This window comes from Schistocerca piceifrons, chromosome 8 (assembly GCF_021461385.2).
Source record: "Schistocerca piceifrons isolate TAMUIC-IGC-003096 chromosome 8, iqSchPice1.1, whole genome shotgun sequence".
Taxonomy (NCBI): domain Eukaryota; kingdom Metazoa; phylum Arthropoda; class Insecta; order Orthoptera; family Acrididae; genus Schistocerca; species Schistocerca piceifrons.
This window is the reverse complement of record NC_060145.1, coordinates 144966577-144981162: the sequence shown is the minus strand read 5'-3', so window position 1 is coordinate 144981162 and position 14586 is coordinate 144966577. Positions and strand designations below refer to the sequence as shown.

General features: G+C 40.1%; 1 protein-coding gene and 1 pseudogene across 1 annotated transcript in view; both read right to left on the bottom strand.

Annotated features, from left to right (window-relative positions):
- LOC124712137 (vitamin K-dependent protein C-like) overlaps window positions 1-14586 on the bottom strand; it is an 82474-nt gene that overhangs the window by 41896 nt on the left and 25992 nt on the right. The gene's annotated exons all lie outside the window — the stretch shown is intronic.
- On the bottom strand, window positions 8616-8732 carry LOC124712928 (annotated as a pseudogene).

Below are 14586 nucleotides of genomic sequence, written 5' to 3'. Positions count from 1 at the left end.
ACAGACAGGAGCGCCTGCGATGGTGTACTCAACGACGAACCTTTGTACACGAATGGAAGAACGTCATTTTTTCGGATGAATCCAGATTCTGTTTGCAGCACAATGATGGTCGCATCCGTGTTTGGCGAAATCGCGCTGAACGCACATTGGAAGCATGTATTCGTCATCGCCATACGGGCGTATCACCTGGCGTGTTGGTATGAGGTGCCATTGGTTACACGTCTCGGTCACCTCTTGTTCGCATTGACGGCACTTTGAACAGTGGAGGCTACATTTCAGATGTGTTACGACTCGTGGCTCTAGCCTTCATTCGATCCCTGCGAAACCCTAAGTTTCAAGAGGATAATGCACGACCGCATGTTGCAGGTCCTGTACGGGCCTTTCTGGATGCAGAAAATGTTCGACTGTTGCCCTGGCCAGCACATTCTCCAGATCTCTCACCAATTGTAAACGTCTGGTCTATGGTGGCCGAGCAACTGGCTCGTCACAATACGCCAGTCACTACTCTTGATGAACTGTGGTATCGAATAGAAGCTGCATGGGCAGCTGTACCTGTACACGCCGACCAAGCTCTGATTGACTCAATGCCAAGGCGTATTAAGGCCGTTATTACGGCCTGAGGTGGTTGTTTTGGGTACTGATTTCTCAGGATCTATGCACCAAAATTTCGTGAAAATGTAATCAAATGTCAGTTCTAGTATAATTTATTTCTCCAATGAATACCCGTTTATCATCTGCATTTCTTCTTGGTGTAACAATTTTAATGGCCAGTAGTATATTATACCACCGGATGGACCTGGTCACACTACGTGGTCATGCAATACTTAACTGTAACGCAACCTTGCAGAGTAACCGTGGGGCCGACGGAACAACACGATATTGCTCCCAAATCATCACGGAACACCCGCCATATTTCACTCTTCCTACGTAAACTCGGACAGTGGATTAAAATAGTGTGATCACGACACATCTGATCAAATTACTTTCCTCCATTGCTCCATAGACAAGGTATGCTGTTACGGAGATATGCATCCCTGATAGGTGGTTTCGGAATTTCATCACGCCTTGCAATTCCCTGCATATGAAGCTCCCATGGCATTGTTTTGGTGCAGACAGGGATCGCGAAGGCACATTTAGTTCTACGGTGACTCTTGCAGCTCTCGTCCTCTTTTTAGTTTACTCATGTTGAGCTGAAATGGGCGATGTGTAGTGATCCCCTAGGAGAAGAAGAACTTCTAAGCAGAAATCGCTATAGAAATCTTTATTGCAGGCAACCGGTTTCGTTGCAACTAAGTTAGCATTTACAGATCTTCAAAAAGATTATTACAGACATATTAGGAAAAGTAGATGGATGGCTTATAACACTTTCTTTGGAAACTGATGCTATTTATACTGGAACACCTGTGCTGAACCCTGCAACAAATAACAATTAATGAAATGTGATTGAAATGTACTGAGAGAATCACAACAGGAAATTAGTCCCACACATAAATTGATTGTTGCCTCAATTACAAATCCTATCTACTTTCTGCTGAATTTATCAAAATCAACCGTATTAGTTCAAATGACTCAGATAAATTAACAAGTTCACAAACTATAATAACAATTTCTTACGGGTCTGGAACTGATGGAAGAAATAATATAGTTACTTGGCACTTGAAACTTATTATACTTCAGAGAAATCTATTTATCTTCCTCGTTTGGACTTGCAGGTCTTGTATTTTCGTGTCTGCAGCTAAAATTTTTGGATGTATGGTCCGCCAGTTATGCAAGTCACCGTTTCTTCAAAGTTCAAATGGTTCAAATGGCTCTGAGCACTATGGGACTTAACATCTGAGGTCATCAGTCCCCTAGAACTTAGAACTACTTAAACCTAACTAGCCTAAGGACATCACACACATCCATGTCCGAGGCAGGATTCGAACCTGCGACGTAGCGGTCGCACGGTTCCAGACTGTAGCGCCTAGAACCGCTCGGCCACCCCGGCCGGGTCCCAAACATGTTTCAGCACCTATGTACCATCGTCACTGAGTGTCTGCATTATTTAATCTGTAATGTGAACATTTTTACTAAATCATTAAAAATTACGGAAGTATCTAGTTCAAACAACTATTTTTTTCTGTTAGTTAATATCTTACATTCCGTTCGCGTGGTTTTGCAGGGCCACTTGCATATTATTTCCTACTGGCAGCTTCTCATCTGCAACCAAACGATGTTGATGAGAAATTTTGTTGGGCGTTAACCTGTCATTTTACGCTACAAACGTAATTCAGGAAACGTAATTTAGTTTTTACTTACGTTTTTGTGTGGCAAGCCCTTTTTTCTCAGCATCCTGATAAGGTGTTGAGAAGCACATGTAAATAGAACACATATTTTCAGAAATTTTGTCGTAAAAATCGCTTTACACTTCACCAAAACACACTGCAATCGTGGTTGTTGTGTTTCCCAGCCCAGTCTGTTTTCATTTGTTCACCAGTGAGTTCGGTGCCAAATTTGAATTCTGTTTACATTTTATGTATGTGTGTGTGTGCTCTGTATTCTTCTTAGCTGTTTGTGTTGTCTTTTACAACCTTTATTGTGTAAAATGGTGAGTCTTTTCAGAGTATAGTGTATTCATTTATCATGGAAACGGAGGAAGGGGGGGGGGTAGACTTTTTAGCTGTGAGGGTATTAACTAATAGTAACAGAAACAAATAGTAGTTTTAACTAAATATTTCCGTAATTTTGTAATCATTTATTAAAAATGTTCACATTAAAGATTAATTAAAACAGAAACCCACTGATGATGGCAGAGAGGTGCTGAAACATTTTTAGGAACTTTGAAAAAACGGTGTTTTGCATAACTGGCAGACCTTACATTCAACTATTTATCTTCCATTCATATTAACTCTGTTTTCTTTGTATAGCTAAATAGTTGGAAATAAATAACATTTCTCTATTTCTGCTCATGTAAAGAAAAGGAGTCGAAATAGTGGCAGCGGAAGCGATGACGATCATAACAAAAATGAAGTGTCACGATCGACACCTAAAGGTGGCACTTAGGAACACTCAGGTTCAACAGCAATATCTGTAACTGTAGCAGTACCTGTCCATAATTCTCAGACAGTATCCCAAGTTCCTTATATGTTCAAAGACGACTCGGAAATTGCAATTAAAAGAGACTGCAATGAAAATGATCTCGGGTGATATATTGGGATAATTAGGTAAGAAGAAAGAGCTCTTATTAAATCCTTGGATCACTTCAAGGATTTATGACTCTGAAAGTGATGCGAGGCATTTGCAAAGAAAATGTAATCATACTGGGTTAGAACAATACGCACCGTGGCTCGTATATTCCAAGCTACTGAAAGATGCCCTATGCAAGCACTGTGTTTTGTTTCCTCTCTCACTGGCACTGTTAGAAGCATTATGGGATCATTAGTAATTAGACCATTCACAAAATTCAAGATGATGATGTTTGGTTTGTGGGGCGCACAGCTGCGCCCATACAAAGTTCTAATTTTTACGCAATCCAATTTTTTTCACAGTCCAATCTAGCCACTGTCACGAATGATGATGAAGCTGAAATGACGAGGACAACACAAACACCCAGTCCCCGTGCAGAGAAAATCCCAAACCCAGCTGGGAATCGAACCCGGTACCCCGTGATCCAGAGGAAACAATGCTTGCCACTAGAGCGCGAGCTGCAGACAAAATTCAAGAATATGCATGAAGACTGTCGGAAAAATGTTAAAGCCCTGCTTCACTTAACAGCATCAGCTGCAGCAAAAATTTTCTTGGACAGGTACATTCAAATGCATAACCTGCAGCAAAATGTGATCTATGAAAACAGGCAAATATTGTCATCAATTCTTTCTTGTATGGTTTTTTGTGGAACACATGATATGCCCCCTAGAGGAAAAAGGGCAGATGAAAGTGTTTTATTAGATTTATTGAACTTAAGAATTGATTCTGACGACAACAAGTTAAGGAGTCATCTGGAAAATTGTCATTGCATTGCTGTTTACACATTAGCTAAAATACAAAAGGAATTGATAAATCTGTATGATGCCTCATCAATCGCCGAAGCAATTGACGTTTTCCTGATCAGTAATAATCTTCCAGCAGAAGACCGCGCAGGATTTGGCTTCAATGGCTGTTCAACAATGTAAATCTATCACACTATTTTCTTAACATTTCCCAGAGGTTGTGAGACCTCTAGAAAAATTGTCCACGGAGGGAAATTATGCAACTAGGAAATTTGTGCATCAGTTGCATTCAGCCATTACGAAACCAGTGTTCCTCGTAACTTTGCAAACAACAGCCAAATACTCGGCAATTTTGGAACCAGTGGCTAATGTGATGCAATCTAAGTCTATAAACATGATCGTGATGAGGGACCGAAAGGAAACTAAGTACTTAGAAAAGTACTTAGAAAAGCTCAAGGCACTGCAGAGGAACTGTAAATAGAAATTACTGTTTCATGCTTTGCTTGTAAGCAAAAATTTTGAAACAATCCGCGATCGGAAACTGACAGCGAATACTGGCGACGTTCACTGGTAATACCATACATCGAATCACTCTTTTCATCGTTAAATACTCGATTTTCACCAGAAAATATTCCAACGTTTGCTCTAAATAAGCTACATCCCTTGAATATGAGCGACACTAGTGTAACAGAATTTCATAAAAATCAAGAACTGTTGTAAATAATTGTGGTTTGGATGACTCTGTCGCAGAACGGAACCTATGGTACAATGTATGGAGAAAAAAAAACTTGAAGCTAACGAGAACAATACCTTTTTCCTTAGTATGAGATAAGCACTACGAAATTTGCTCAATATACCACGCGCAACGGTGACTGAGGAGACATCCTTCTGTACGCTTCGAAGAGTAAAGACTGGGCTCAGAATCTGTATGAGAGAAGAAAGGCGTACTGGGTTGTGCCTGAAGAGCATACACCGAAGTTACGTGAAAGGAAACTGCGAGATGTTAGAAAAGAAAGTAACTGACAAATCTGCGGCAAATTCAACAAGATTAACATTAAATTTAAAAAATTTGTTGTTATGCAAGTGCATTGTTATGTTTACAGTAATTATTAAGAGCAATTTTCCACTGGTTTTCTGTTTTAGTTATTGAGAAATACCGCCTTTTGTTCCTTCTCCTCGTGTGCCTTGAGACTAATATGAACTGCCCACCTCCTCCTCTCCCTCCAGACTAGATCCTGGGTACACCGTTGAGTGGGTAGGAAAGGCTAGCGAACAACATGAGTTAGATAAAATAAAAACAAGTAAATTTAAATAGGCAGTGATTAGTGTCATGACAGAATTTCCGTTTGAAAAAGAGTTGGTGAATGGTAATGTATATTGCCATACTTGGGGCCAAATTACAAATGACATGATTTGTTACGCGGTTTTTGCAAGATTTAGCTAATCTTTGGGGCACTGAAACAGCAGAATTTTTCAATAGTTACGAAGATTTTCAACGTGATTTCTTTGCAAAATACTGGTCCAGGGACATTCGGAAGAGACTTCAGAAGGAGTATTTAATCCGTAGCAGTAGAACCTGAAGCAAGGAAATTTCAGGAAACAGTTCAAAAAAATATGTTAATCAAACCAAGTACTGAGACAAGTCAATCTCAAACCGAGACATTTTACTGATGCTTAAGCTAAGTGTCCTATTGAATTAAGGGAAAATCTGATTGATGTCCCAGAAACTCACCTGGAGGAATTCATTTTAGTTTTGCATTCCACTGATATTATACAAGCAGAGGCTACACCAGGAACTAGTAATGTGTTTCATTATAGGGACGGCATGGTACATAAAACAGATGGTCCAAATGGCAAACGCAATTTCCATCGTGATGTGCAAGCAGTTTGTCTGATGAGGCATGCAACATATGGCGTCACCTGGAAGCCTATCTAATGTATGACGCGATTTATGACTGATATGAATAAATTGTAAAAAGAGAAAATAATGCCTGTAATATTATAAGTCATTTTGTCGAGTCTGATAACATTCTGTGTCAAACATTAATCGCAAAGAAAATTATATTTCAATACGTTCCATGAAAGCATGGAACTTCAAGTGTAATACTCGTATATATGCACAAGAGCCATGTTGCGCACCTCCGTTTGATCTCTGTTTTTCGCTTGTTCTCTCTCTCTCCTATGGATCGTTGTATGTATAACTAGCTGTCTGTATAAGCTTTATTAACTGAAAGTATCTCATGTTTCCTTTCAAAAATACCTCTCCCTCACTGTGAAATTTTTTAAGGTAATAGTAATATTGACGTCAATTGCAATTATTTCAAAAAATACGCAAGTGTTTGTACCATTCTTTCTATTTGTGTAACATAAGATTAATTTGCTGAGAAAAGAAATCATTTAATGCTCTATATTATCGCTGGGTTAGTTGCAGGTTGCATTACGTTGTCATTCATTGAAAGTGAGCGTAACATTTCCATTAATAATAAATAACTTTTTGCCTGCGTATTGAGATTAAGTCACGCTACGTATTTTTAAGACACATTGACTCGCGCTCAAAATATACGTGGCGTTCCCAAAAACAATATTCCGAATTTAAACTGCTATGTTACATCACTATCGCTGCAGGTTGCGATCTGCACTAACACGAAGTAACTAGAATTAATTCCACTCCACAACAATTACGCAGAAAGGAGATAATGGTACAAACAGCAGTCGGCCTGAGTCACACCAATCTGACAACATTGGCAAGATAACCAGTATAATTCAGCTTATCAGAATGTAAGTAGTTGGCAAGATCATCCCAGGAGAGGTCACAAAATTAGAATTGAAAGACTTGTCCTACGGAGTCAACGGTGGAAGAAATTAATAACTTTCCAACCATTTCTGAACAAGGACACTACGAGAAATCACATTAAGCCGAAAAATGCTGATTGTGGGTAGGGATAGAGGCAGTGTCAATAACACAAATATGCTCCTGGATGGAATTTTCAAGATACTGGGCTTAAGATTTCCACCGAGGATCCTTTCTTAATAGAGATGTTTAACCGCACACGCAGCTGGTTTACGAGGAGCTCCACCTTCCAGAAGAAAGAATAATTTTATTTGACTAAGGCTCATGGCAGAAAATTCTTAAAATATGCATGTCCACACGAATAGTATATACACAAATAAAATTTGTATCAATCAATACTGTCTGTGATACGTATCAATGACATTATTTTGTGTACAGCTTATTTATATAGTCCTGACTAGTAGTACGCGTATATGCAAAAAAGTCATATCAACCCTCGATGAAAAACTCTTTGTAAATCATACTTCAACAAAGCATGAGTTTGAAGGCCCTGTCTTTGGCCTTACCCTGTTTCTACATAGGTCACGTTCGGATGGGGGATAAAAAGATAATCCAGGAAGCTTATTCCAAACTCACGCCATTCATATTATTTTCACCAAATTAATAAAAACTACTGAAACGTATAATAGGTATTATGGTGTCATTTCATTCCAAACTGCCGAACTGTACTTCTTATGTCAATACATATAAATAACTGTTTGCATTGATTTCACTTTTATCCAAAAACAGAGTCACTTCTTTTATTGACGTAACTACATTAAGCTTAAATATGAACTGTTCTGTATTGTACATGATTCAGTTGTGCCATGATTTGTCTGTGATATCAGTCATATGTTTGTGCGCATCTAGAGATACCCCTTACTTCACCCTTCCCTATGTAGTCAAAGACTGGTACCAAAGATGTGCCTAACATCAAATCTTAAAAGAAACTGACACCGAGAAGCAAGAAAAAATAAAATGGTGACAGGCAAGTTTACAAATATAATTATCCTTCCCATTGGGGGCTCTGTAGCGTCTCAATGTAAATTACAAACGATCAGTATGGACATTTTAAGTCTCTCTGCCCTAGCGCCAGATGGAAATAGACATGTGTTGACTACAGTCGACCAATTCTCACATTTTTTGCACGTGATCATCATACCAAATCAACAGGCAGAATGAGTGGTAGAGACTATGGTTAACCAGTGGACACCGAAATTTGAAACACGAGAAAGTGTAAAAACCTAACAAGGAATTAACATTATGTCCGAGTTATTGAAGAAACTGTGCCGAGTATTATACATTAAGAAGTTACAAACTAGTACACCACATCCTTAAAAAGCGATAGGACCGAATGTTAGGAAAAATGCAAAGTTAATTTGTAAATAGTACCCACAATGCTTGGAACCCTCTACTACCATATGTAGTAGTGCTACATATACTGAAGATCCACTTACATATGGGCATATCACTACATAACGTGCGTTTGACCAAAATGTGCCCTCCTCTTTCAAATTATCTGAACCTACCCCAGGAGAATATATATAGTCCATTTGAAATTATACTATAATGTTAGAAACGTGTCTGACACCAGATAAAAAGCACTCCGTCTTCAGGCAACAAGTGGTCCATCGGGACCATCCTACCGCCATGTCATCCTCAGTGAGGACGTGGATTGGGGGGGGGGGGGGGGTAGGCATGCGGTCACCACAACGCTCTGCCGGTAGTTATGATGTTTTTTTTTTTGACTGGAGCTGCTACTATTCGGCCGAGTAGCTCCTCAATTGGCATCACGAGGCTGAATGCGCCACGAAAAATGGCAACAGCACATGGCGCCCGGGTGGTCACCCATCCAAGTGCCTGCCACGCCTGACAGCGCTTAACTTCGGTGATCTGACGGGAACCGGCGTATCCACTGTGGTAAGGCCGTTACTACCACGTTAACAAGATGAATAAAAAGTCTGTAGAATAACTGAAGGACGTCCACAACAGAGAGGTAAAATTGCCTCAGTAACATGTATGACAGTATGTAATATTATTTAACCCTTACGGGCCGAAAAGTTCATTTCATATCACCAAGGACGTTATCAGGCAGTCGAGAAGATCCCTCCAGTTAAGATAAAACTACAACTTCTGACCTGAAGCACAGTGGTACATGCAGGAAGAATTCGTCCTTTTCAGGGTGTTCAATATCACTACCGCGTTCACCAGCAGGTCTTCCAAAAGGGGCAATGGGAGTGAATAGAGAAAATACGAGAATGAGGTAGAACAGAATGTACCTGCACAGCCTAAACTCTTGAAAAACAGCCTTAGATGTTACACAGTTTGGTGTTAAGTTGTTCCTTTCGTTTTTATACCTGTGTACCATTGTATTTTAAGTAGTTTGGTAATTACTGTGCTGTATGTTAAGAATACGTCCAAGTTGCTTTAAATGCTCAAAGGCAGACCACACCCTATGGGTTGTTGTTTGATTACTTAAGTGGTACGAAACCGAGAGAGCGCCCGAATTGGTTCCACAGCGTGGTAGCTTGTGTGACAAAAGGTATATTTTTTGGTCCACCATTTGAATTGTAACTCAAAATTGTCTCTTGTACAGAGCACTGTAGCGTTTAATGGATTTCAGATTTTTTGAATAATTGTCTTGGAGAAGTTACCTGAAAACCCAAATGAGAATAAGCTCTTGTTGTCCGCTGTTAGGTCTGAAGAAGCTGTTGCTGCCAAAACGTAGAGCCTCCGCATTTTTCATTAAGCCATTCAACTAGCAAATGTTTTGTTATTGGTTACTATGTTATGATATTTCTTTGACTACAAGGCTAGTGCAAATTTTGAAGCAACCGTCAAGAGTGTGTTTCTGAATCCTTTTAAATTTTCTAAGCCTGCTTTGATTTCACTTCACGATTCTTCCATTTATTTGACGTAGTACTTCATCTTATTTGAATTTAATCAAGTGCCTGACTTTAGACTGGGAACCAGCATCTTACCGCTCCAACCTAGCTCCTTACCGCCTGAAGCTCATAACATCGAATGGAAGGCGAAGGGGAATATGAAAACAAGAGACACGTATGATGTTCCTCGGGCTGTTTGGCCATTAGAAATCAGCAGACACAGTGAGCCACTACTTGTGTATCTTCAGGGGCCATCTGGATAAAGCTGACTATCACCATACTTATATATGGTTTTGCTGAAAGGATCGCCAACAAATCCATGGAGACTACAGAACTGCAGGATGCGCTCCTCCATGCTGCCCATGTGACCCCGTTTCTCTTACCTTCGGGACACCTTGCAGAAGGGCTATATAATTATCGTGCAGAGTTGCCAGCACGAGTTGTTAACGGCAGTAGAGGAAGAACTTTTACCACTGTGGCCGGTGTCACCAGTACAGAAGAAGAGACCAGGTCGAGGGTTTGGGTAAAGATACCATTAATATGTAAAGACTCTCCAGTAGCATTGGAAAATCTGCAGAAATTTGTATACTTACCGGCAGACGAAACACTGTCACAGACCCTACGCTCCACAGCAGTACTGAACTGGAAAATTCCCTGTGTGCCCCACAACACGGATACACACAGTGAATTATGTGAGTACACTCTGATTTGCTCCGAGAAGCCTGTGACCATGTGCCCCAGGAAGCTTATTACAAGTGGAGCCGAATTCCTTCAAAACACGAAGTCACATTGGCTATCCTCAATATCAAAACCGTTAGTAGTCATTTGCACTTGGTATGAACAAGGTCATTTCACACAGCGAGTAGAACTTCAGGGGCAAGTGTTGTAGATAAACGGTAGATCATGCTATATTTTAGGACTTTCTTTCCTGCTACCCACTACCACCACTGGAACCACAATATTAAACACCAACTACTCGTTAATCTACCCGCAGACCTGCTGTTCCAGATCCTCCCCAACCAAAACCTAACTTAGTTAAATGACACACTACACTCGACCATTCTTGCTTCTCCAGATGAGATGATAGCCACACAAAATAGTCACTTAAAGATGGAAAACATTCTCGATCATGGGAGGAATCTTAGGACCGAACATAGCTACTGACTCTTCAGAATTGGAACTTGCACGTCAGCTACCTGCACAATTCTGATAATAATAAGAACCGCGTACTGTGAACTCACAGGCAGAGTTGTGCAAATACCACCCTTACGTAACTTTAACTTGTAGGTCTATAGTAGCCACGTCAGCAGCAGTGACTCAACCTCAGTGACTGAAGTAAAGTAATGAAGCTAAAAAAAGGACCTAAAACATTAATGCTTGAAGATAGTAGAGGTCAGACTGCTTATAGAGTGTAAAACAAAAAAGGGAAGGAAAGTCACACAGTGGTGAAAAGTTACACGAGGAACATTTCCTCCGTATTTTTACAGTAGAATGTAAAATGTAGTAACAATAATATATAAATCATTGTCTCTGTTGCAGCAAGAGTCCTGAACAGCAATCCGGTGGATCAGATTTGTCTAAGGAGGGAGGGAAGGTGACGCCATAAAATTTTGCCACAGTTCAGAGTCGTAACCAGGCCGCCATCTCTGCCGGCAGCTGTGGACAACGACCTGCCAATGCAGCAAGCTTTCTCTGTTTGGCGACTTTTGCGTCAGCCTCTTTCTGCATGGTGACACTTGTAACTGAAGCGCAGAAGCGTGGCTTCTTCCATACTTGTTGCCTTCCGAAAGAGGTATTTAAAATCTGCAGAACCAGTCCGTCATCAATGGTATAACTGAGTGACATAATGGTGCTCAGCCTATACCAGTCGACGCCACACTTATGACCCAGGTGCCGTCGTCACCTCTGAGATGCGAACGACAACTGCTAAATTACTACCTGCACTTCTGGCAGCCACCGCACCACTGCTGTCCCATAGTCCGAAAAATGTAGTGAGATCCGACCAGGTCGGTGTCGATGACCCATAGCCTATGGAGTCCGTATTGAACAAATTGAGCAGTACCACTGGGCGAGTCTGCCTATCCTTGTTCACTGGTAATCACTCAGCTAACTCAAACCACCGTCCTGACGCAGCCAGCAGCCTCCCCTTACAGTGCAGAGGCAGCAAAAGCTCTACACTCCCATCCTGAAGGAAAGTCTGCCGTAGCATGCCCACGTTAGCGCACTTGGCCTAAAGGCCATCACCAGCCGCCTGCTGTTTGTGTGCTGGAGACACGCTACTGCACATTAGTTTATGATTATTAACAAAAGGTTTAGCGACAAGTTGGTTGCAACATAGCCTGCATCTCCACCCATCTGCAGCAGAGAACCCCTCACTACTGTCTTCTTATAGATAGCCTTTAAAAACTGAATTTGCTGGAACTATAACGATAAAATTCATGTACTGAGAAAGTTTACGAAAGTAATAATGAACTAACGTGTGAAGATAAGTACAATTACAAATTTAGAGGTACAGCGTCTATAATCACTTTTTCTTTCTTTAATTTGCTTGTGTAAAGCGAACTTTGTTGGTGAAAATGGAACCAAAATTATAGAGTCAGAGGTAGAAGAACGTGAATATTTTCTGAACGTGAGAGAATTAGTGTTTACAATTAAACACGAGAAAGAAATAGTTGAAAGAGTAAGATAAATATGATGTCACTTAGAAAATATGATTGTGAAAATTAGACTATCAGATATTGAGAGCAAGAAACAAAGCGAGGAATAATTTTAATCCACTCAATAGTCAATGTTAAAACGGGAAGAATGTTTAGAACTCATGGAACAATTAAGTGATGAAACCACTGAAAAATATCCAAAATTGTTTTCAACCAATAATAGTCATCTTGAGAAAAGTCTAAAAAATTCGAACTTACATTCAAAGCAGGGGAAAGAAAATCAAACAAAGTAGAACTCAGGAATAACATTAGACAAATGAGATCTGAATTATTTATTGACAGAGAAAATACAGACGCTTCTGAAAATTTTTATACTCATATTAAAAATTTGTATCATATGTTGAAACACAGGTGACAGTAAATTGTGGAGAATTCGAAGTAGTTAGTGAGCTTGTTAATTAAAATGAAAAGTATATAGACTCGAAAAAACAATATTTCTCTGATAACGGCAAAAGATTAAGAGTGACGTAGCGATTTAGTTAGCGAAAAGCCTTTAATTAATTCTTGCCTAGTATTCTAGTGAAAAACGTTTCAGATGATGAAACTTTGCACTGCATTGATTCTTTGCAACATATTAGGCAGAATTTTGTACCCAGTCTCATCGACAGCGTGAAAATTAAAACTGTTAAAAAATAATTAGCCAGGAAGCATTATCTTGGGCTGATCAAAACATTTCTGCAGATGTTTCACAAGCAGATTTAGAAAAAAGACTGTTTATGCATGTGTGGCTCGGTGAATGAACAAGCTACAAAAAACGAAACAAAAAATACCATCTGAATGGGCCCGAACCTAGAGATAGGCGTGGTAAGCACTTCCCTAAAAACCAAACAGAGAAATGTCCATACTTCAACAAACCATTTGAAGAGAACACGCTAACATATTTTTTGTAAGTAAGATTACCAGCATAAATTCAATGGGATTTAGTGCATTAACCAGATGACTCATTGGATCAATTTTTGAGATATGCAGACTTGATAGACAGAATGATGAAGATTATGAGAGAAAAGAACAACACCATAGTTATAATAATAATGTTACATATAATAATAATAACAATTTGCAGCCAAAGGGACATCTACACAGATGCAGTGAAATTGTAAGATAAGATCATTCAACAATTCTCACAGTAGGAAACTAATGGTCACTCCAGTGAAGGTCCGCTATTTAGGGCTGCATGAACGGATTAATAAATGGACGAACTATAGCGATGAAGATCATATGGAGTTTGGTAGAGTAATAAGTAATTATTTTGAAAAACTTTTCCATCCTATTAATGTAATGTCAGTAGAAAAAGGGACTTCAGGACCACTGAGATTAAAAAATATACATAATAACTATAGACAGACATATATTAACGACGAGCATGGAGAAGTACACTGAAGCTCCAAAGAAACTGGTATAGGCATGTATATTAAAATACAGAGAAATATAAACAGGCAGAATACGGCGCTACGCTCGGTAACGCCTAAGCAAGACAAAAAGTGTCTTTCGCAGTTGTTAGATCAGTTACTGCTGCTACGACGCCAGATTATCAAGATTTAAGTGAGTTTGAACCTAATGTTACAGTCGGTGCACAAGCGATCGGACACAGCATCTCCGAGTTAGCGACGAGGCAGGGATTATCCCGCACGACCACTTCACGAGTGCACTGTGAATATCAGGAATATGGTCAAACATCAAATCGCCGCAATTGCTGCGGCCGGAGAAAGATGCTGCAAGAACGGAACCAACGATGATTGAAGATAACCGTTCAAAGTGACAGAAGTGCAAGCCTTCCGCAAATTGCTGCAGAATTCAATGCTGGACAATGAACAAATTTCAGCGTGCGAAACATTCAACGAAACATCATCGTCCACTCGTGTACCCTCGATGACTGCATGACACAAAGCTTTACGCCTCGTCTGGGCCCGTCAACACCGACATTGGACTAGTGGTGACTGGAAACATGTTGCCTGGCTGGACGAGTCTCGTTTCAAATTCTATGTAGCGGATGGACGTGTACGGGTATAGAGACAACCTCATGGATCCACAGACCCCGCATGTCAGCAGCGGACTGTTCAGGTTGGTGGAGGCTCTGCAATGGTGTGAGTCGTGTGCAGTTGGATATGTCTAAATACGACTCTGACAGGTGACATATACGTAACCATCCTGTCTGATCACCTGGGTCCATTCATATCCATTATGCA